The following is a 24,875-nucleotide window of genomic DNA, read 5'->3' as shown; positions in this document are numbered from 1 at the left end:
ACACAGAGGTAGCTACAGCCGTGGACTACCGTACTGTGTCTGCTGCTAATATAGACTGGATGATAATGAGATGAAATCAATATATATATATATATATGTATGTATATATAATATCACTAGTACTGCAGCCGGACAGGTAGATAATATATTTATTAGGTAATGATGACGGACCTGCTGGACACTGTCAGCTCAGCAGCACCGCAGACTGCTACAGTAAGCTACTATACTATAGTAGTATGTACAAAGAAGAAAGAAAAAAAAAACCACGGGTAGGTGGTATACAATTATGGATGGACTGCCGAGTGCCGACACAGAGGTAGCTACAGCCGTGGACTAACGTACTGTGTCTGCTGCTAATATAGACTGGATGATTGATAATGAGATGAAATCAATATATATATGTATGTATATATAATATCACTAGTACTGCAGCCGGACAGGTAGATAATATATTTATTAGGTAATGATGACTGATGACGGACCTGCTGGACACTGTCAGCTCAGCAGCACCGCAGACTGCTACAGTAAGCTACTATACTCTATAGTAGTATGTACAAAGAAGAAAGAAGAAAAAAAACACGGGTAGGTGGTATACAATTATGGATGGACTGCCGAGTGCCGACACAGAGGTAGCTACAGCCGTGGACTAACGTACTGTGTCTGCTGCTAATATAGAGTCTAGACTGGATGATAAATTATTGATAATGAGATGAAATCAATATAATATCACTAGTACTGCAGCCGGACAGGTACTATATATATTTATTATGTAATGACTGATGACGGACCTGCTGGACACTGTCAGGTCAGCACAGCACCGCAGACTGCTACAGTAAGCTACTATAGTAGTATGTATAAAGAAGAATGAAAAAAAAAAACCACGGGTAGGTGGTATACAATATATATATATATATATATATATATTATATATAATTATATATATATATATATATATATATATTAAACTGGTGGTGATTGATTATTAAACTGGTGGTCACTTCAGGTCACGTTGCAACTTGCAACTAGTACTCCGAGGCCTAAGCAGACAATCACAAAATATATTATTATACTGGTGGTCAGTGTGGTCACAACAATGGCAGTGTGGCACTGACTCTGGCAGCAAAAGTGTGCACTGTACGTTATATGTACTCCTGAGTCCTGCTCTCAGACTCTAACTGCTCCCCACTGTCAGTGTCTCCCCCACAAGTCAGATAATACACTTACAGTCACACTATCTATTATCTAATCTATAAATATCACTTCAGCAAGTAGTATAGTAGTATACAGTATAGTAGTACTCCTCCTAATAATGCTCCCCAAAATACTGTGTCTCTCTCTTCTCTAAACGGAGAGGACGCCAGCCACGTCCTCTCCCTATGACTCTCAATGCACGTGTGAAAATGGCGGCGACGCGCGGCTCCTTATATAGAATCCGAGTCTCGCGATAGAATCCGAGCCTCGCGAGAATCCGACAGCGTGATGATGACGTTCGGGCGCGCTCGGGTTAGCCGAGCAAGGCGGGAAGATCCGAGCCTGCTCGGACCCGTGTAAAAAACCTGAAGTTCGGGCGGGTTTGGATTCAGAGGAACCGAACCCGCTCATCTCTACTTTTTACACATTACGGCAGCCAGTCCCCCTTTTTACACATTGCGGCAGCCAGGCCCCCTTTTTACACATTATGGCAGACGGTGTCCCCCTGAGAGAGAGAGAGAGAGAGAGAGAAAGAGAGACATACTTACCATCTCCCCGCTGGCAGTCAGGCTCCTTGTGCAGCTCCCTCAGTGCAGGCATCGGAGAAGGAGGAGGAGGGAGGGGGACTGGAGCCGCAGCAGCACTATTTCATTGGCAGTAAGCGCCGCTGCAGCAGCCCCCTCTCCTTTCCGTATTGGCTGCCCGGCGCTGCTGTGGATGCTGGGATGGAGGAACCGCATCCCAGCATCCACAGCAGCGCCGGGCCGCCAATACAGTAGGAGAGGGGGCTGCTGCAGAGGCGCTTACTACCAATGAAATAACGCTGCTGCTGCTCCAGTACCCTCCTCCTCCTTCTACTCTGCCCGGTGCTGTAGCTCTCCTCCCCAGAGCGGCGGCGGCGCACGGCGCAGACTTCAGAGGCAGCATGTAATGAGTCAATTTGACTCATTACATGCCGCTGGACGTGCGCCCTCAGGGCAACTGCGCTTTGTGCCAAGCCCACTTGGCACACACGTAGTTACGGCCCTGGTAGGAGGACAGTGCAGAATTTTGCTGACCACCAGTATATAATATATAGCAGTATGGTACAGTAGTCCACTGCTCTACCTACCTCTGTGTCGTCAAGTATACTATCCATCCATACCTGTGGTGCATTTTAGTTGTGCGCAGTATATATAGTAGGAGGACAGTGCAGAATTTTGCTGACCACCAGTATATAATATATAGCAGTACGGTACAGTAGTCCACTGCTCTACCTACCTCTGTGTCGTCAAATATACTATCCATCCATACCTGTGGTGCATTTTAGTTGTGCGCTGTATTATATAGTAGGAGGACAGTGCAGAATTTTGCTGACCACCAGTATATAATATATAGCAGTACAGTACAGTAGTCCACTGCTCTACCTACCTCTGTGTCGTCTAGTATACTATCCATCCATACCTGTGGTGCATTTTAGTTGTGCACAGTATATATAGTAGGAGGACAGTGAAGAATTTTGCTGAACACCAGTATATAATATATACTGTAGCAGTACGGTACAGTAGGCCATTGCTATTGATATATTACTGGCATATAATTCCACACATTAAAAAATGGAGAACAAAAATGTGAAGGGTAAAATAGGGAAAGATCAAGATCCACTTCCACCTTGTGCTGAAGCTGCTGCCACTAGTCATGGCCGAGACGATGAAATGCCATCAACATCGTCTGCCAAGGCCAATGCCCAATGTCACATGCACGAGAGCATGTAAAATCCAAAAAACAAAAGTTCAGTAAAATGACCCAAAAATCTAAATTAAAAGCGTCTGATGAGAAGCGTAAACTTGCCAATATGCCTTTTACGACACGGAGTGGCAAGGAATGGCTGAGGCGTTGTCCTATGTTCATGGCTAGTGGTTCAGCTTCACATGAGGATCGAAGCACTCATCCTCTCGCTAGAAAAATGAAAAGACTTAAGCTGGCAAAAGCACAGCAAAGAACTGTGCGTTCTTCTAAATCATAAATCCCCAAGGAGAGTCCAATTGTGTCGGTTGCGATGCCTGACCTTCCCAACACTGGACGGGAAGAGGTGGCGCCTTCCACCATTTGCACGCCCCCTGCAAGTGCTGGAAGGAGCACCCACAGTCCAGTTCCTGATAGTCAAATTGAAAATGTCACTGTTGAAGTACACCAGGATTAGGATATGGGTGTTGCTAGCGCTGAGGAGGAAATTGACAAGGAGGATTCTGATGGAGAGGTGGTTTGTTTAAGTCAGGCACCCGGGGAGACACCTGTTGTCCGTGGGACGAATATGGCCATTGACATGCCTGGTCAAATTACAAAAAAAATCACCTCGTCGGTGTGGAATTATTTTAACAGAAATGCGGACAACATTTGTCAAGCCGTGTGTTGCCTATGTCAAGCTGTAATAAGTAGGGGTAAGGATGTTAACCACCTATTAACATCCTCCCTTATACGTCACCTGGAGCGCATTCATCAGAAGTCATTGACAAGTTCAAAAACTTTGGGTGACAGCGGAAGCAGACCACTGACAACTAAATCCCTTCCTCTTGTAACCAAGCTCCTGCAAACCACACCACCAACTCCCTCAGTGTCAATTTCCTCCTTAGACAGGAAAGCATATAGTCCTGCAGGCCATATCACTGTCAAGTCTGACGAGTCCTCTCCTGCCTGGGATTCCTCCGATGCATCCTTGAGTGTAATGCCTACTGCTGCTGGCGCTGCTGTTGTTGCTGTTGGGAGTCGATTGTCATCACAGAGCTGAAATCGTAAGACCACTTGTACTACTTCCATTAAGCAATTGACTGTCCAACAGTCCTTTGCGAGGAAGATGAAATATCACAGCAGTCATCCTGCTGCAAAACAGATAACTCAGGCCTTGGCAGCCTGGGTAGTAAACGTGTGTCCGGTATCCACCATTAATTCACAGGGAATTAGAGCATTTATTGAGTTAGTGTGTCCCCGGCACCAAATACCATCTAGGTTCCACTTCTCTAGGCAGGCGATACCGAGAATGTACACAGACGTCAGAAAAAGAGTCACCATGTCCTAAAAAATGCAGTTGTACCCAATGTCCACTTAACCACGGACATGTGGACAAGTGGAGCAGGGCAGACTCAGGACTATATGACTGTGACAGCCCACTGGGTAGATGTATTGTCTCCCGCAGCAAGAAAAGCAGCGGCGGCACCAGTAGCAGCATCTCGCAAACACCAACTCGTTCCTAGGCAGGCTACGCTTTGTATCACCGCTTTCAATAAGAGGCACACAGCTGACAACCTCTTACGGAAACTGAGGAACATCATCGCAGAATGGCTTACCCCAATTAGACTCTCCTGGGTATTTGCGACATTGGAAACACCATCAATATTGTGCGTGCATTACATGTGGGCAAATTCCGTCACGTCCCATGTTTTGCACATACATTGAATTTGGTGGTGCAGAATTATTTTAAAAACGACAGGGGCGTGCAAGAGATGCTGTCAGTGGCCCGAAGAATTGCGGGCCACTTTCGGCATTCAGCCACCGCGTGCCGAAGACTGGAGCACCAGCAAACACTCCTGAACCTGCCCCGCCATTATCTAAAGCAAGAGGTGGTAACGAGGTGGAATTCAACCCTCTATATGCTTCAGAGGATGGAGGAGCAGCAAAAGGCCATTCAAGCCTATACAGCTACCTACGATATAGGCAAAGGAGGGGGAATGCACCTGACTCAAGCGCAGTGGAGAATGATTTCAACGTTGTGCAAGGTTCTGCAACCCTTTGAACTTGCCACACGTGAAGTCAGTTCAGACACTGCCAGCCTGATTCAGGTCATTCCCCTCATCAGGCTTTTGCAGAAGAAGCTGGAGAGATTGAAGGAGGAGCTAAAACAGAGTGATTCCGCTAGGCATGTGGGACTTGTGGATGGAGCCCTTAATTCGCTTAACCAGGATTCACGGGTGGTCAATCTGTTCAAATCAGAGCACTACATTTTTGACCACCGTGCTCGATCCTAGATTTAAAACCTATGTTGTATCTCTCTTTCCGGCAGACACAAGTCTGCAGAGGTTCAAAGACCTGCTGGTGACAAAATTGTCAAGTCAAGCGGAACGTGACCCGTCAACAGCTCCTCCTTCACATTCTCCCGCAACTGGGGCTGCGAGGAAAAGGCTAAGAATTCTGAGCCCACCCACTGGCGGTGATGCAGGGCAGTCTGGAGCGAGTGCTGACATCTGATTCGGACTGAAGGACCTGCCAACGATTACTGACATGTCGTCTACTGTCACTGCATATGATTCTGTCACCATTAAAAGAATGGTGGAGGATTATATGAGTGACCGCATCCAAGTAGGCACGTCAGACAGTCCGTACATATACTGGCAGGAAAAAGAGGCAATTTGGAGGCCCTTGCAGAAACTGGCTTTATTTTACCTAAGTTGCCCACCCTCCAGTGTGTACTCCGAAAGAGTGTTTAGTGCAGCCGCTCACCTTGTCAGCAATCGGCGTACGAGGTTACTTCCAGAAAATGTGGAGAAGATGATGTTCATCAAAATGAATTATAATCAATTCCTCCATGGAGACATTCACCAGCAATTGCCTCCAGAAAGTACACAGGGACCTGAGATGGTTAATACCAGTGAGGACGAATTAATAATCTGTGAGGAGGGGGATATACACAGTGAAAGGGGTGAGGAATCAGACTATGAGGAGGAGGTGGACATCTTGCCTCTGTAGAGCCAGTTTGTGCAAGGAGAGATTGATTGCTTCTTTTTTGGTGGAGGCCCAAACCAGCCAGTCATTTCAGTCACAGTCGTGTGGCAGACCCTGTCGCTGAAATGATGGGTTTGTTAAAGTGTGCATGTCCTGTTAATACAACATAAGGGTGGGTGGAAGGGCCCAAGGACAATTCCATCTTGCACCTCTTTTTTCTTTCATTTATATTTGCATCATGTGCTGTTTGGAGACTATTTTTTGAAGTACCATCCTGTCTGACACTGCAGTGCCACTCCTAGATTGTCCAGGTGTTTGTGTCGGCCACTTGGGTCACTTAGCTTAGCCATCCAGCGACCTTGGTGCACCTCTTTTTTCCTTTGTATCATGTGCTGTTTGGGGACTATTTTTTAAATCTGCCATCCTGTATGACACTGCAGTGCCACTCCTAGATGGGCCCGGTGTTTGTGTCAGCCACTTGGGTCGCTTAGCTTAGTCATCCAGCCACCTCGGTGCAAATTTTAGGACTAAAAATAATATTGTGAGGTGTGAGGTGTTCAGAATAGACTGGAAATGAGTGGAAATTATGGTTATTGAGGGTAATAATACTATAGGATCAAAATTACCCCCAAATTCTATGATTTAAGCTGTTTTTGAGGGGTTTTTTGTAAAAAAAAAACACCCGAATCCAAAACACACCCGAATCCGACAAAAAAATTTCAGGGAGGTTTTGCCAAAACGCGTCCGAATCCAAAACACGGCCGTGGAACCGAATCCAAAACCAAAACACAAAACCTGAAAAATTTCCGGTGCACATCACTAATTATAACAATAATAAAAAAGCTATGAATTATAACATTTCATTTTATGTTAATTATGTATACACATATTTACTAAGTAGGACAGCTACAGGGGCAGTCTGCGCATGTCCTACCCATTTACACTCCACTCAAGGAGGTGAAAGTTATGATAGAGGGAAATATTTTGTAGTTACTGGTAAATTTTGGACTAAAAATAAGGAAACAAGCATTCAGGTGCTGCCCCCCAACAAGTGTCACCCCTAGGCATGTGCCTCACATGTCTAATGGGAAATTCACTACTTCATACATCATTGCTGCAATCATGCCAAACAGTCCCTCTTGGGGCACCAGGTCCCATGAGACTCTGCTAGTGTTGCCCGTCTTTTTTACCGAGAATGCATCTTAGTTGTAATGCGATTTTATAAATGATTTGATAAGACACATACTGTATATCGTTGTGCAACTGAGTCTCTTACCTTTACAAATGCATATGGTCGACATGCTGACTGTGAACATTCACAATAGCAACATTACTGTATGTCAAGGTCAACCTCTCATCCATGGCATCATACTGAATGTCAACATTTTGCATCATATTCCATTTTAAGTATTATTTTTGTTCAGCAGAAAAAAAGAAAGGCATAGTACAGAAGGAAATCAAAGAAATGAAGATAAGGAATATCTCACTATTAGTTCGGGAATGTATGATGAGGTGGAGTTGGCTAGGGCCTTGAAGTTGAGGATGAGCAGCTTGAATTCAATTCTGGTAAACCATTTAATGAATTTGTAGAGTGATGCAGTAGATGTGAATCAGAAATAGAGATGAGCGGTTTGGTTCTCAGAGAACTGAACCCTACCGGGATTCACCATTCGAGTTCGGATCCGATTCAGGCTCGGGTTTTCACGCCGCACTCAGAAACCAGAATGAGGCAAAACAACATCATCACGCTTTCGGATTCTCGTGGGGATTCCATATAAGGAGCCGTGCGTCCCCGTAATTTTCACTCTGGTATTGGAGAGTGTAGAGAGAGGATGTGTCTCCATTCTCTCAGTGTCCGTGTCATGTGCTGTATTTGTCCAGTCACAGTGGTTGTGTCCTCTTGCTGCCATATGTTCATTGCTGCTGTGTTGTGCTGTATCAGTTCAGTGGTGGTGTATTGTGCTGCATCAGTCCAGTGGTAGTGTCCTGTGCATCAGCCATCAATCATTACAGTGACCAGGCAGTCACAGTGGTTATGTCCTCTTGCTGCCATATGTCCATTGCTGCTGTGTTGTGCTGCATCAGTTCAGTGGTGGAGTATTGTGCTGCATCAGTCCAGTGGTAGTGTCCTGTGCATCAGCCATCAGTTATTCCAGTAACCAGGCAGTGACAGTGGATGTGTCCTCTTGCTGCCATATGTCCATTGCTGCTGTGTTGTGCTGCATTAGTTCAGTGGTGGTGTATTGTGCTTTATCAGTACAGTGGTAGTGTCCTGTGCATCAGCCATCAGTCATTCCAGTGACCAGGCAGTTACAGTGATATACTCTGCAGCCACATGTCCACTGCTGCCATATAATAATAAATTATAATAACAAGTCCCTTACAGTGTTGCTGTGTTGTCCTGCATCAGACCAGTGGTAGTGTCCTGTGCATCAGCCATCAGTCAGAGCAGTTGGTGATTAGGATTTGATGTTTGGATCTGACCTGGAATGGTAGAGCTGCCCTTTGCACTTATATGGTATCCGGAACCTTCAGTGCATCTCTGAGACCATCATAGGAGGGTACTCTGACCACCAGTGACGACAGCATCCCGTGCCTTCATTGGTTATATGCTTGTTTTATTTGTCTTAAATGTGAGTTTTGCTGTGTAAAATAAGCCCTTGTCCCTGTTAAAGTGGATCTGCACCATGATCTTTTTTCTTTGTTTGAGATAAAAGAAACTGATTCACAGAACCGAAAGACATATGAATTACGGGACCTTTGGAACACAGAAATTTCTCCATTAAGAATATATCCGATTAAATTCGTCTGGATATTTTTATGTAAGAAATTGTGCGCCGATTTGACAAAATCTTTGGTTGTAGAGGTCATCCTTTTGCAAAGCTGATAACTGAGGCCTTGACAGCTGTGTTAGTGCTAGACGTGCGTCCGGTATCCGCCATTAGTTCAGTGGGGCTTAGGGAATTGTTTGAGGTACTGTGTCCCAGGTATCAAATCCCATCTATGTTCCACTTCTCTAGGCAGGCGATACCAAGAATGCACACAGACGTCAGAAAAAGTGTCATTAGTATCCTACAAAATGCAGTTGTTCCCACTGTCCACTTAACCACGGACATGTGGACAAGTGGAATAGGGCAGACTAAGGACTATATAAGTGTGACAGCCCACTGGGTAGATGTATGGCCTCCCACAGCAACAACAGCAGCAGCACCACCAGTAGCAGCATTTCGCAAATGCCAATTCGTGTCTAGGCAGGCTACTCTATTTCTCACCACGTTCCATAAGAGGCACAAAGCTGACAATCTCTTACGGAAACTAAGGAACATCATCGCAGAATGGCTTACCCCTATTAGACTCTCCTGGGGATTTGTGATATCGGACGCCACCAATATTGTGCGTGCATTAGATCTGGGAAAATTCCAGCATGTCCCATGTTTTGCACATACTGTACAATTAATTTGGTGGTGCAGAATTTTTTGAAAAAAAAACAGGGGCATGCAGGAGATGCTGGCGGTGGGCCAAAAAATTGCGGGCCACTTTCGGCATTCAGCCACCACGTGCTGAAGACTGGAGCACCATCAAACACCCCTGAACCTGCCCTGCCATTGCCTGAAGCAAGAGGTGGTAACGAGGTGGAATTCAACACTCTATATGCTTCAGAGGATGGAGGAGCAGCAAAAACCATTAAAGCCTATACATCCACCTACAATATAGGCAAAGGGGGGTGGGGGGGGATGCGCCTGACTTAAGCGCAGTAGAAAAGGATTTCCATCTTGTGCAAGGTTCTTCAACCCTTCAAACTTGCCACATGTGAATTCAGTTCAGACACTGCCAGCTTGAGTCAGGTCATTCCCCTCATCAGGCTTTTGCAGAAACAGCTGGAGAAATTGAAGGAGGAGCTAAGACGGAGCGATTCTGCTAAGTATGTTGGACTTGTGGAGGGAGCCCTTCATTCGTTTTGCCAGGATTCAAGGGTGGTCAATCTGTTGAAATCAGAGCACTACATTTTGGCGACCATGCTCGATCCTAGGTTTAAAGCCTACGTTGTATCTCTCTTTCCAACAGACACAAGTGTGCAGAGGTGCAAAGACCTGCTGGTGAGTAAATTGTCAACTCAAGCGGAACGTAACCCATCAACAGCTCCTCCTTCAATTTCTCCCGCCACTGGGGCTGCAAGGAAAGGGATAAGATTTCCTAGCCCACCCACTGGCGGTGATGCAGGGCAGTCAGGAGCCAAAGCTGACATCTGGTCCAGACTGATTTTGCAGTATAATTCCAGTGATTTTGCCTGTTAATTCTAGTGATTTGAACGAATAATTCCAGTGATTTGGACATATAATTCCAGTGATTTTGCCATTTAATTCCAGTGATTTGGACGTATAATTCCAGTGATTTGGGCATATAATTCCAGTGATTTGGGCATATAATTCAAGTGATTTGGATGTATAATTCCAGTGGGAATTGTTTTTGTCGCTTCACTTAGTCATACAGCTACCTCATTGCACCTCTTTGACACCTTTACATGAGGTGCTGTTTGGGGCCTAGTTTTTGAAAAGTACCATCCTGTCTGCCACTGCAGTGCCACTCCTAGATGGGCCAATTGTTTGTGTTGCTTGGCATAGTCATACAGCTACCTCATTGCAACTCTTCTACGTCTTTGTATGAGGTGCTGTTTGGGGCCTTTTTTATATATCTGCCTCTCCTAGATGGGCCAGGTGTTTGTGTTGCCCACTTGTATCGCTTAGCTTAGTCATCCAGCAACCTCGGTGCAACCTTTTGGCCTAAAAACAATACTGTGAGGTGTGAGGTATTCAGAATACACTGGAAATGAGTGGAAATTAATTTTATTGATGTTAATAATACCGTAGGATCAAAATTACCCCCAAATTATGTTATTTTTGCTGTTTTTATGGGTTTTTTTTTAGAAAATCGTCCAGATCCAAAACCAAAACCAAAACACGAAAGGGTGGTTTTGGCAAAACCAAGCCAAAACCAAAACACGAAAGTGGAATTAGAACCAAAACACAAAACATGAAAAGTGCCAGCCGCACATCTCTAAATTCAGAAAGAGAGAGAAGTCAGTCTTACTCCTGCATTTTACTATGGATTGTATATAAGAAAAGATATGAAGACATATTCAGATAGTAGGAGTTTGCAGTAGTCAAGGTGGGAGATTATGACAGAATGAATAATGGTTTTGGTAATATCTTGAGTGAGAATTTTTTTTTGCAATTTTTAAAATAGGAGGTGTCAGGGACCCCAGTATGTACAGTATGTTGGATTTGCACTGCCTATAGTCGGAGCCAATAAATGATTCACCCTAACTGGTACTACACTAGTGCCAGGACTAAGATTGCACAGATCCCCAAATCCTGTTGTAGTGAGGGCAGAGCCAAATATAATATGCACAATGAATATGGTGAAGTCTTTGATCCATGCTTATGTTTAGTCAAACCTTGTGATTGTATGGCTGTTGGAATACCCCTTGATGTGTTGGGTACCAGGTAAGCATCTGCGAAAAATCTATGTGCAGACATAGACAAAAGCCTTATGTTTACCAATCTCCTGGCTAGGTAATGCTTTTCCTTCTCACAGGATCCTATCAGGGGTGTACATTTTAATGAAACTACAAGTCCACCTCAGGCTTCCTGAAGGAATTTGAACACCAGCTGTACTAATCTGTGTGGACAAAATTATCCATAGAGCTTTAAAAGAACAAACTTGCAATATGACAAGACATGCTTATAATTTCTACAGGAGGCGACAAAACAGTACAAGGGATTAGATTCCTGGGATTAAGCTAAGGGTGGAACAACTAGAATTTTCTGAACTAAAAAAACTGTGGTAACACTAGAAAAGCTCTTTTGAACATGTGCATTAGGAGACAGCACACAAGATAAAATAGAACTAGAGTGGTCAGAAGGGAATGAGTTGGTTATTGGCAGGTACTGTATGTGAAAAAATTGTCTCTAATATTTACTGTAGATACTGTACTGTAGTCTTTTTCATGACAAAGTTCACTTCTCTAAAATGATCTGACTCGTAATAAAATTGTGGTTCTTTGAAGTGTTGTTTGCCTGACAAAAGCATCAGATGAATAATATAAATAAAATGAAAACAGAAAAAGATTGAAAAGATCCAACTAAAGTAGGAATGAAAGTCAGATTATTTACCATTCACCTCAGGTTATGATGTAAATCCAACACAATATTGTCCAAAACATACTCTGCATGATACATTAAAAATTATTTTGCTGGGATAAGATTACAGTACCCCGCTCCTTTGCATATATTGCATCGTGGCCATGATGACAATAATGCAATTTTCAAAGGGATCTGTACTGTTTGACACTAGAGGCCTAATTCAGATCTGATCGAAGCAGCAAATTTGTTAGCAAATGGGAAAAACTATGTGCAGTGCAGGGGGGGGCAGATATAACGTGCAGAAAGAGTTAGTTTTGGGTAGGGTATGTTCAAAGTGAATTCTAAATTGCAGTGTAAAAATAAAACAGCCAGTATTTACCCTGCACAGAAACAGTATAACCCACCCAAATCTAACTCTCTCTGCACATGTTATATCTGCCCCACCTGCAATGCACATGGGGGATCATTCCAAGTTGTTCGCTCGCTAGCAGATTTTAGCAGCATTGCACACGATAGGCCGCTGCCCTCTGGTAGTGTATCTTAGCTTTGCAGAATAGCGAACGAAAGATTAGCAGAATTGCGAATAGAAAATTCTTAGCAGTTTCTGAGTTGCTCCAGACCTACTCACAGATTGCGATCAGCTCAGGCCATTTCGTTCCTGGTTTGACGTAACAAACACGCCCTGCGTTCTGCCAGCCACTCCCCCGTTTCTCCAGACACTCCCGCGTTTTTTCCTGGCATGCCTGCATTTTTCCGCACACTCCCAGAAAACGGCCAGTTTCCGCTCAGAAACACCCACTTCCTGTCAATCACACTCCGATCACTTCAACGATGAAAATTCTTAGTTCGGACGTGAGTAAATCTACTAAGTTTTGTGTTAAAATACTTAGCGCATGCGCACTGCATACCATGCGCACGCGCATTTTAGCCTTAATCGCTCCGTTGCGAAAATCGTCAACGAGCGATCAACTCAGAATGACCCCCATGGTTTTACCCATTTGCCAACAAATTTGCTGCCACGATCAGATCTGAGTCAGACCCAAGATTAGTGGAGCACAGCTTCAGCACAAATGTAATATGGCTTCAAAGAATGAGCCAAGGTAGCCTTAGAATGTCATTGTGATGCCGTGTGAATGCCATACAAAATCAGTAACATCAATTTGATTTTTTTTTCTCATCTCAAGGCAAGTGTTAAAATTTTTGAAGTGCTACAAAGAAATTAAACAGCTAATTTGTTCATTATTTCACAGAATTACAACTACACAAGATCAACAACGGATGCCAGAAACTGTAGCATCACATGGGGTTATTCCTATGCAGCAGAGTGATGGATAATTAAAAGTCTTGTCTGCCTAGATGCTATGGGAGCCAGGTTAGCATCTGTGCTCTGCAGTAGGCTTAGAGCTATTGAACAGGAAATAGTTGCATCCCATAGACAACTGCAGTTAAAATATTACTAAAGCTGTGTCACCTTTAATCACATAGGCAATTTAACATACAAGTAAAATCACACAAACAGCCAACATTGTAAGCAAGCAGGGTTGTGATGAGTTCATATAACATGAAAAGAGTATTAACAGTTTAAGTCAGTTTGAACATTTATGCCCATTCTTTTCCAAACAGTAATTTGCACAATCCTAAAAGACCTGATGGCTCAAAGAGCAACCTTACTTCTAAATTTGCATTACATTATTTCTAATTTATTATGAATTTCCACTTTTTAAAATGTACTGTATTAGTCAATATATTTAATCTATATTTGACTTACAATTTATTTTTGAAATGTGAAATTCTTAGATGGTATCCGGATAAGTCAACATCAATAGGTCAACACCATATGGTCAACATGGATTAGGTTGAGAGGTACAAAAAGCCGACAGATGAAAGTTCGACATGTATGAAGGTTGACAGGTACAAAAGGACGACAGGATCAAAATGTCGACATGACAGTGGTTGACACGCAAATGGGCAGTACAAGTTTTATTGGATTTTATTACATGTTTTTCCTAACTTTTGCTTGATTTATTATCTACATGGACTAAGAGGTTGCCCCAGCAGGGTTGTATAGGTCCCTTCTTGTTATTGCCCAAGAGGCTTTACACTAAGCTACCATCCAAACTATATATTACCTCTTACATCACCTCCAACCCCATTCTCATTGACTCTTTCTCCTTCCATGTAAAATCATGCATATATTTAGCCTTTTCACACCATAACAAATTAAGGAATCATACAAAACCATACCTGTCACCTACAACTAGACATAACCTGACAAAAACTGGGGATTTATTTCCATAGTACATAGAAGTATTCTGATAAATTAATTAACACTTTGTAGAACAAACTAGCATTTTTAAGAAAATATAAAACTTATCCTCATAGATTGCTTTACTGTATAATTGTCCTCTCAGACGTCATCGGACACTTTGTATTACTATTAGAGATGAGCGGGTTCGGTTTCTTTGAATCCGAACCCGCACGAACTTCACTTTTTTTTTCACGGGTCCGAGCGACTCGGATCTTCCCGCCTTGCTCGGTTAACCCGAGCGCGCCCGAACGTCATCATGACGCTGTCGGATTCTCGCGAGACTCGGATTCTATATAAGGAGCCGCGCGTCGCCGCCATTTTCACACGTGCATTGAGATTGATAGGGAGAGGACGTGGCTGGCGTCCTCTCCATTAGAATAGATTAGAAGAGAGAGAGAGAGAGAGAGATTGTGCAGACAGAGTTTACCACAGTGACCAGTGCAGTTGTTGTTAAGTTAACTTTTATTTAATATATCCGTTCTCTGCTATATCCGTTCTCTGCCTGAAAAAAACGATACACAGCAGTCACACAGTGTGACTCAGTCTGTGTGCACTCAGCTCAGCCCAGTGTGCTGCACATCAATGTATAAAAGCTTATAATAATTGTGGGGGAGACTGGGGAGCACTGCAGGTTGTTATAGCAGGAGCCAGGAGTACATAATATTATATTAATTTAAAATTAAACAGTGCACACTTTTGCTGCAGGAGTGCCACTGCCAGTGTGACTAGTGGTGACCAGTGCCTGACCACCAGTATAGTAGTATATTGTTGTATACTATCTCTTTATCAACCAGTCTATATTAGCAGCAGACACAGTACAGTGCGGTAGTTCACGGCTGTGGCTACCTCTGTGTCGGCAGTCGGCACTCGGCAGGCAGTCCGTCCATCCATAATTGTATAATTATATACCACCTAACCGTGGTATTTTTTTTTCTTTCTTTATACCGTCGTCATAGTCATACTAGTTGTTACGAGTATACTACTATCTCTTTATCAACCAGTGTACAGTGCGGTAGTTCACGGCTGTGGCTACCTCTGTGTCGGCAGTCGGCAGGCAGTCCGTCCATCCATAATTGTATTACAATATATACCACCTAACCGTGGTTTTTTTTTCATTCTTTATACCGTCATAGTCAGTCATACTAGTTGTTACGAGTATACTACTATCTCTTTATCAACCAGTGTACAGTGCGGTAGTTCACGGCTGTGGCTACCTCTGTGTCGGAACTCGGCAGGCAGTCCGTCCATCCATAATTGTATTACAATAAATACCACCTAACCGTGTTTTTTTTTTCATTCTTTATACCGTCATAGTCAGTCATACTAGTTGTTACGAGTATACTACTATCTCTTTATCAACCAGTGTACAGTGCGGTAGTTCACGGCTGTGGCTACCTCTGTGTCGGAACTCGGCAGGCAGTCCGTCCATCCATAATTGTATTATTATAATATATACCACCTAACCGTGGTTTTTTTTTCATTCTTTATACCGTCATAGTGTCATACTAGTTGTTACGAGTATACTACTATCTCTTTATCAACCAGTGTACAGTGCGGTAGTTCACGGCTGTGGCTACCTCTGTGTCGGCACTCGGCAGGCAGTCCGTCCATCCATAATTGTATTACAATATATACCACCTAACCGTGGTTTTTTTATACCACCTAACCGTGGCAGTCCGTCCATAATTGTATACTAGTATCCAATCCATCCATCTCCATTGTTTACCTGAGGTGCCTTTTAGTTCTGCCTATAAAATATGGAGAACAAAAAAGTTGAGGTTCCAAAATTAGGGAAAGATCAAGATCCACTTCCACCTCGTGCTGAAGCTGCTGCCACTAGTCATGGCCGAGACGATGAAATGCCAGCAACGTTGTCTGCCAAGGCCGATGCCCAATGTCATAGTACAGAGTATGTCAAATCCAAAACACCAAATATCAGAAAAAAAAGGACTCCAAAACCTAAAATAAAATTGTCGGAGGAGAAGCGTAAACTTGCCAATATGCCATTTACCACACGGAGTGGCAAGGAACGGCTGAGGCCCTGGCCTATGTTCATGGCTAGTGGTTCAGGTTTTTTGGAAGGGACATCCTGCGTGACACTGCAGTGCCACTCCTAGATGGGCCCGGTGTTTGTGTCGGCCACTAGGGTCGCTAATCTTACTCACACAGCTACCTCATTGCGCCTCTTTTTTTCTTTGCGTCATGTGCTGTTTGGGGAGGGTTTTTTGGAAGGGACATCCTGCGTGACACTGCAGTGCCACTCCTAGATGGGCCCGGTGTTTGTGTCGGCCACTAGGGTCGCTTATCTTACTCACACAGCGACCTCGGTGCAAATTTTAGGACTAAAAATAATATTGTGAGGTGTGAGGTATTCAGAATAGACTGAAAATGAGTGTAAATTATGGTTTTTGAGGTTAATAATACTTTGGGATCAAAATGACCCCCAAATTCTATGATTTAAGCTGTTTTTTAGTGTTTTTGGAAAAAAACACCCGAATCCAAAACACACCCGAATCCGACAAAAATAATTCGGTGAGGTTTTGCCAAAACGCGTTCGAACCCAAAACACGGCCGCGGAACCGAACCCAAAACCAAAACACAAAACCCGAAAAATTTCAGGCGCTCATCTCTAATTACTATACTGTACATTATATTTAGTTTTATTTGTCTCAGTGATACAGTACTAATTTATTACATAATTCCATGTTTCCAACACAGGATACATAGTATCCTGCAGTGCACAACCTCAATATGATATTATATAGCTGGAATCTTTATTTTGTTTTTTACCCCATTGCTATTGGAATAAACAAGCACTGATACTGTATTTCATGCATATAAATTCCAGTTTATTTCCCAACCCTAACAAAAATGAAAGAGATTTTCCCTGCACATTTATATTCAGGCTCCCATAGTCTTTGATTAATCACTTTTCATTTTTTTTTCACTACCACTTAGGCAGATATCTTTTCACTGTCTGAACATATTTAGTTATAAACAATTGGTCTGGCAGCATCCTCAATGATTTCACATCATAGACAAGATGACCACGCACAGGTGGTGGAGACGTGGGAACATTGAGGAAAATGCTGGGCCAGCCGTCCGCAAAGTACAGTGGCACTAAGACTGTCCAGACACCATGAAACACAACTTGGGGGTTAAAACAGGGCTCCAGACACAGTAAGTTGCAGTCCAGCGTGTGACAGTGTACAGTATTTATTATGATAAACCAATAATGTGCTTTCTCCAAACGAGATAGATTGTTTTATTTAATCCTCTCCTCTATGACAATTTACATATACACAACACATATACTGTAAACAACATATATCACACATACAAACAAGAGCATCTGATGAATAATACAGGTTGAGTATCCCATATCCAAATATTCCGAAATACGGAATATTCCGAAATACGGACTTTTTTGAGTGAGAGTGAAATAATGAAACCTTTGTTTTTTGATGGCTCAATGTACACAAACTTTGTTTAATACACAGTTATTAAAAATATTGTATTAAATGACCTTCAGGCTGTGTGTATAAGGTGTATATGAAACATAAATGAATTGTGTGAATGTACACACACTTTGTTTAATGCACAAAGTTATAAAAAATATTGGCTAAAATTACCTTCAGGCTGTGTGTATAAGGTGTATATGTAACATAAATGCATTCTGTGCTTAGCTTTAGGTCCCATCACCATGATATCTCATTGTGGTATGCAATTATTCCAAAATACGGAAAAATCTGATATCCGAAATACCTCTGGTCCCAAGCATTTTGGATAAGGGAGACTCAACCTGTATAAACAAACAACATATAAACAACACATATAAACACAAAGACAGGAAGCATTGATCGGGGTTGATTCACATGCAAAGTGTAGATGCCGACTGTCATGGAAACCTGTTTTACTACTATGCTAATGCAAGTATAATTTAAACTAATGATTAATGCGTGTGCAAGTGAAAACGAATGCCATTCATTGTTTTAGGCTAGGAGCCGCAATTATCATGATTAGTATCAGCACTTGCACCAGTCCCATGCTAGATGCAAGAGGCAGTCTGAGACAGGCTTCCCATCTCCGTACACATAACTCAGAATAAGATGATGTTTTTGATTCATGCCCATGATACTTCTATGACAGTCCCACAGGTCCAATTCCTGCCCAAAAACTCTCAATTTCACAGAAAGATAGATCCATCCAAGTTGCGTCTGTCTCAGATCTCGCCATGATGCTTTTACATGCGCATTGTATGAAAAAACTCACCATTTGCGTCCTTGAAGAGAGAGATGTGTGATGCAGAATCACAATGTATCCTCTCAAGTAATACAGTACATACACTGCAACGTGATTGGCAAACTTTTCTATAGCTAAAACTCACTCATTTCATTTAATGTTACCCAGTATTTGCTCCAATGTTTTCTCATTTGTTTTTTTATCATGTTGGCTTCCAGGGCTAAGCTTCAGTAATTAACACCAGTATCCAACTATTTCACAGCACGGTCTTAAAAAAGGGCCAGTCATCCCTAATACCCAATTCACACCGTTATTGGTGGGTCGCTCCGGGAGCTGTACATGGGTGCTTCCCTTACTGCCAGAATGGTGACATTAGTGGTGATGTGTGAGGTGCTTGGAGATCAGATGATCTCTAAGCACCGCCCGTCCATTCAGTGTGAATGGGAAACAGGTCGCATCGACCTGGCAACCCGTTCACACTGCACAGCGACCAGGGTAGAAACTGTGTTCAACCCTGCTCACTACCAGGGTTGGAATACCGGGTCACTAGACACAGGATATTTCCCCAGGGCCCCTTCAGACCGCACAGCAACATGGGTTATGCGCACTTATGTGCAATAACCTGTGTTAGAAGCTGGCAGTCTGAAAGGGGTATAAGATAAATGTATCAGCATACATCTTCTCCAATCAATTTGTACCAGAAGGTACTAATCCATCATGCAATACCATCAGAGAGGCATGATGGATTAGTGGCAACTTCACCCATTTTACACGGTTCCGAGGCATACTCGGATCCTCCCACCTTGCTCGGTTAACCTGAGCGCGCCCGAACGTCATCATCCCGCTGTCGGATTCTCGCGAGGATTCGTATTCTATATAAGGAGACGCGCGTCGCCGCCATTTTCACTCGTGCATTGGAGATGATAGGGAAAGGACGTGCAGCGTTCTCTCAGTTTCTGTGTTCAGTGTGCTGCAAATATCTGTGCTCAGTGTGCTGCAAATATCAGTGCTCAGTGTGCTTGCAAATATCTGTGCTCAGTGTGCTGAAAATATCTACGTTCTCTGCCTGAAAAACGCTTCATATCTGTGCTGCATTGTAGTATAGGAGGACAGTGCAGAATTTCGCTGACCAGTGACCACCAGTATTATAAAGCAGTACGGTACAGTAGTCCACTGCTCTACCTACCTCTGTGTCGTCAAGTATACTATCCATCCATACCTGTGGTGCATTTTAGTTGTGCGCAGTATATATAGTAGGAGGACAGTGCAGAATTTTGCTGACCACCAGTATATAATATATAGCAGTACGGTACAGTAGTCCACTGCTCTACCTACCTCTGTGTCGTCAAGTATACTATCCATTCATACCTGTGGTGCATTTTAGTTGTGCGCAGTATTATATAGTAGGAGGATAGTGCAGAATTTTGCTGACCACCAGTATATAATATATAGCAGTATGGTACAGTAGGCCACTGCTCTACCTACATCTGTGTCATCAAGTATACTATCCATCCATACCTGTGGTGCATTTTAGTTGTGCACAGTTTTATATAGTAGGAGGACAGTGCAGAATTTTGCTGACCACCAGTATATAATATATAGCAGTACGGTACAGTAGTCCACTGCTCTACCTACCTCTGTGTCGTCAAGTATACTATCCATCCATACCTGTGGTGCATTTTAGTTGTGCGCAGTATTATATAGTAGGAGGACAGTGCAGAATTTTGCTGACCACCAGTATATAATATATAGCAGTATGGTACAGTAGGCAACTGCTCTACATACCTCTGTGTCGTCAAGTATACTATCCATCCATACCTGTGGTGCATTTTAGTTGTGCACAGTATTATATAGTAGGAGGACAGTGCAGAATTTTGCTGACCACCAGTATATAATATATAGCAGTACGGTACAGTTGGCCACTGCTCTACCTACCTCTGTGTCGTCAAGTATACAATCCATCCATACATGTTAGTGCATTTTAGTTGTGCGCAATATTATATAGTAGGAGGACAGTGCAGAATTTTGCTGACCACCAGTATATATATAGCAGTATGGTACATTAGTCCATTGCTCTACCTCTGTGTCGTCAAGTATACTACAAAAGTTCAGTAAAATGACCCAAAAATCAAAATTAAAAGCAACTGATGAGAAGCGTAAACTTGCCAATATGCCATTTACGACACGGAGTGGCAAGGAACGGCTGAGGCCCTGGCCTATGTTCATGACTAGTGGTTCAGATTCACATGAGGATGGAAGCACTCATCCTCTCGCTAGAAAACTGCAGTGCCACTCCTAGGTGGGCCATGTGTTTGTGTCGGCCACTTGGGTCGCTTAGCTTAGCCATCCAGCGACCTTGGTGCACCTCTTTTTTTCTTTGCATCATGTGCTGTTTGGGGACTATTTTTTAAATCTGCCATCCTGTCTGACACTGCAGTGCCACTCCTAGATGGGCCAGGTGTTTGTGTCGGCCACTTAGGTCACTTAGCTTAGCCATCCAGCGACCTTGGTGCACCTCTTTTTTTCTTTGCATCATGTGCTGTTTGGGGGCTATTTTTTAATCGGCCATCCTGTCTGACACTGCAGTGCCACTCCTAGATGGGCCAGGTGTTTGTGTCGGCCACTTGGGTCGCTTAGCTTAGTCATCCAGCGATCTTGGTGCAAATTTTAGGACTAAAAATAATATTGTGAGGTGTGAGGTGTTCAGAATAGACCGGAAATGAGTGGAAATTATGGCTATTGAGGTTAATAATAAGATTTTACTTACCGATAAATCTATTTCTCGTAGTCCGTAGTGGATGCTGGGGACTCCGTCAGGACCATGGGGATAGCGGCTCCGCAGGAGACAGGGCACAAAACTAAAGCTTTAGGATCAGGTGGTGTGTACTGGCTCCTCCCCCTATGACCCTCCTCCAAGCCTCAGTTAGGATACTGTGCCCGGACGAGCGTACACAATAAGGAAGGATATTGAATCCCGGGTAAGACTCATACCAGCCACACCAATCACACCGTATAACTTGTGATCTAAACCCAGTTAACAGTATGACAAACGTAGGAGCCTCTGAACAGACGGCTCACAACAAATAACAACCCGATTGTTTTGTAACAATAACTATGTACAAGTATTGCAGACAATCCGCACTTGGGATGGGCGCCCAGCATCCACTACGGAATACGAGAAATAGATTTATCGGTAAGTAAAATCTTATTTTCTCTGACGTCCTAAGTGGATGCTGGGGACTCCGTCAGGACCATGGGGATTATACCAAAGCTCCCAAATGGGCGGGAGAGTGCGGATGACTCTGCAGCACCGAATGAGAGAACTCCAGGTCCTCTTTAGCCAGGGTATCAAATTTGTAAAATTTTACAAACGTGTTCTCCCCCGACCACGTAGCTGCTCGGCAGAGTTGTAATGCCGAGACCCCTCGGGCAGCCGCCCAGGATGAGCCCACCTTCCTTGTGGAATGGGCCTTGACAGATTTAGGCTGTGGCAGGCCTGCCACAGAATGTGCAAGTTGAATTGTGCTACAAATCCAACGAGCAATCGTCTGCTTAGAAGCAGGAGCACCCAGCTTGTTGGGTGCATACAGTATAAACAGCGAGTCAGATTTTCTGACTCCAGCCGTCCTTGAAATGTATATTTTCAATGCCCTGACAACGTCCAGCAACTTGGAATCTTCCAAATCGCTAGTAGCCGCAGGCACCACAATAGGCTGGTTCAGGTGAAACGCTGACACCACCTTAGGCAGAAAATGAGGACGCGTCCGCAGTTCTGCCCTGTCCGAATGGAAAATCAGATATGGGCTCTTATACGATAAAGCCGCCAATTCTGATACTCTCCTGGCTGAAGCCAGGGCCAGTAGCATGGTTACTTTCCATGTAAGATATTTCAAATCCACCGATTTGAGTGGCTCAAACCAATGGGATTTGAGAAAATCCAAAACTACATTAAGGTCCCACGGAGCCACTGGGGGCACAACCGGGGGCTGTGTATGTAGTACTCCTTTTGCAAAAGTCTGGACTTCAGGAACTGAAGCCAATTCTTTCTGGAAGAAAATCGACAGGGCCGAAATTTGAACCTTAATGGACCCCAATTTGAGGCCTATAGACAATCCTGTTTGCAGGAAATGTAGGAATCGACCCAGTTGAAATTCCTCCGTGGGGGCCTTCCTGGCCTCACACCACGCAACATATTTTCTCCAAATGCGGTGATAATGTTGTGCAGTCACCTCCTTCCTGGCTTTAACCAGTGTAGGAATGACCTCTTCTGGAATGCCTTTTTCCTTTAGAATTCGGCGTTCAACCGCCATGCCGTCAAACGCAGCCGCGGTAAGTCTTGGAATAGACACGGTACCTGCTGAATCAGGTCCCGTCTTAGAGGTAGAGGCCACGGATTTTCCGTGAGCATCTCCTGAAGTTCCGGGTACCAAGTTCTTCTTGGCCAATCCGGAGCCACGAGTATCGTTCTTACTCCCCTTTGCCGTATAATTCTCAGTACTTTGGGTATGAGAGGCAGAGGAGGAAATACATACACTGACTGGTACACCCACGGTGTTACCAGAGCGTCCACAGCTATTGCCTGAGGGTCTCTTGACCTGGCGCAATACCTGTCCAGTTTTTTGTTGAGGCGAGACGCCATCATATCCACCTTTGGTTTTTCCCAACGGTTCACAATCGTGTGGAAGACTTCTGGATGAAGTCCCCACTCTCCCGGGTGTAGATCGTGTCTGCTGAGGAAGTCTGCTTCCCAGTTGTCTACTCCCGGAATGAACACTGCTGACAGTGCTATCACATGATCTTCCGCCCAGCGAAGAATCCTTGCAGCTTCTGCCATTGCTCTCCTGCTTCTTGTGCCGCCCTGTCTGTTTACGTGGGCGACTGCCGTGATGTTGTCCGACTGGATCAACACCGGCTGACCCTGAAGCAGGGGTTTTGCCAGGCTTAGAGCATTGTAAATTTCTCTTAGCTCCAGTATATTTATATGAAGAGACATCTCCAGGCTTGACCATACTCCCTGGAAGTTTCTTCCCTGTGTGATCGCTCCCCAGCCTCTCAGACTGGCATCCGTGGTCACCAGGACCCAGTCCTGTATGCCGAATCTGCGGCCCTCTAACAGATGAGCACTCTGCAACCACCACAGAAGAGACACCCTTGTCCGTGGCGATAAGGATATCCGCTGATGCATCTGCAGATGCGATCCGGACCATTTGTCCAGCAGATCCCACTGAAAAGTTCGTGCGTGGAATCTGCCGAATGGAATTGCTTCGTAAGAAGCCACCATCTTTCCCAGGACTCTTGTGCATTGATGCACAGACACTTTTCCTGGTTTTAGGAGGGTCCTGACAATTTCGGATAACTCCTTGGCTTTCTCCTCCGGAAGAAACACCTTTTTCTGAACCGTGTCCAGAATCATTCCCAGGAACAGCAGACGTGTTGTCGGGGTCAACTGAGATTTTGTAAAATTCAGAATCCACCCGTGTTGTTGCAGCACTACTTGGGTTAGTGCTACTCCGTCCTCCAGCTGTTCTCTGGACCTTGCCCTTATCAGGAGATCGTCCAAGTAAGGGATAATTAATACGCCTCTTCTTCGCAGAAGAATCATCATTTCGGCCATTACCTTGGTAAAGACCCAAGGTGCCGTGGACAATCCAAACGGCAGCGTCTGAAACTGATAATGACAGTTTTGCACCACGAACCTGAGGTACTCTTGATGTGAAGGGCAAATTGGGACATGCAGGTAAGCCTCCTTTATGTCCAGGGACACCATAAAGTCCCCTTCTTCCAGATTCGCTATCACTGCTCTGAGTAATTCCATCTTGAACTTGAATTTTTGTATGTACAGGTTCAAAGATTTCAGATTTAGAATAGGTCTTACCGAGCCGTCCGGCTTCGGTACCACAAATAGCGTGGAGTAATACCCCTTTCCCTGTTGTAGGAGGGGTACCTTGACTATCACCTGCTGAGAAAACAGCTTGTGAATGGCTTCCAATACCGTCGCCCTGTCTGAGGGAGACGTTGGCAAAGCAGACTTTAGGAACCGGCGAGGGGGAGACTTCTCGAATTCCAACCTGTAACCCTGAGATACTACCTGCAGCCCACTGTGCGCTGAAATTCCTGAGTCGACCCCCCACCGCTCCTGAGTCCGCTTGTACAGCCCCAGCGTCATGCTGAGGGCTTTGCAGAACCCTGGGAGGGCTTCTGTTCCTGGGCAGGGGCTGCTTGCTGCCCTCTCTTACCCCTTCCTCTGCCCCGGGGCAGATATGACTGTCCTTTTGCCCTCTTGTTCTTATAGGACC

This window comes from Pseudophryne corroboree, chromosome 2 (genome assembly GCF_028390025.1).
Source record: "Pseudophryne corroboree isolate aPseCor3 chromosome 2, aPseCor3.hap2, whole genome shotgun sequence".
NCBI lineage: Eukaryota > Metazoa > Chordata > Amphibia > Anura > Myobatrachidae > Pseudophryne > Pseudophryne corroboree.
The sequence above is the reverse complement of the archived record's forward strand: the minus strand, read 5'-3'. Positions refer to the sequence as shown.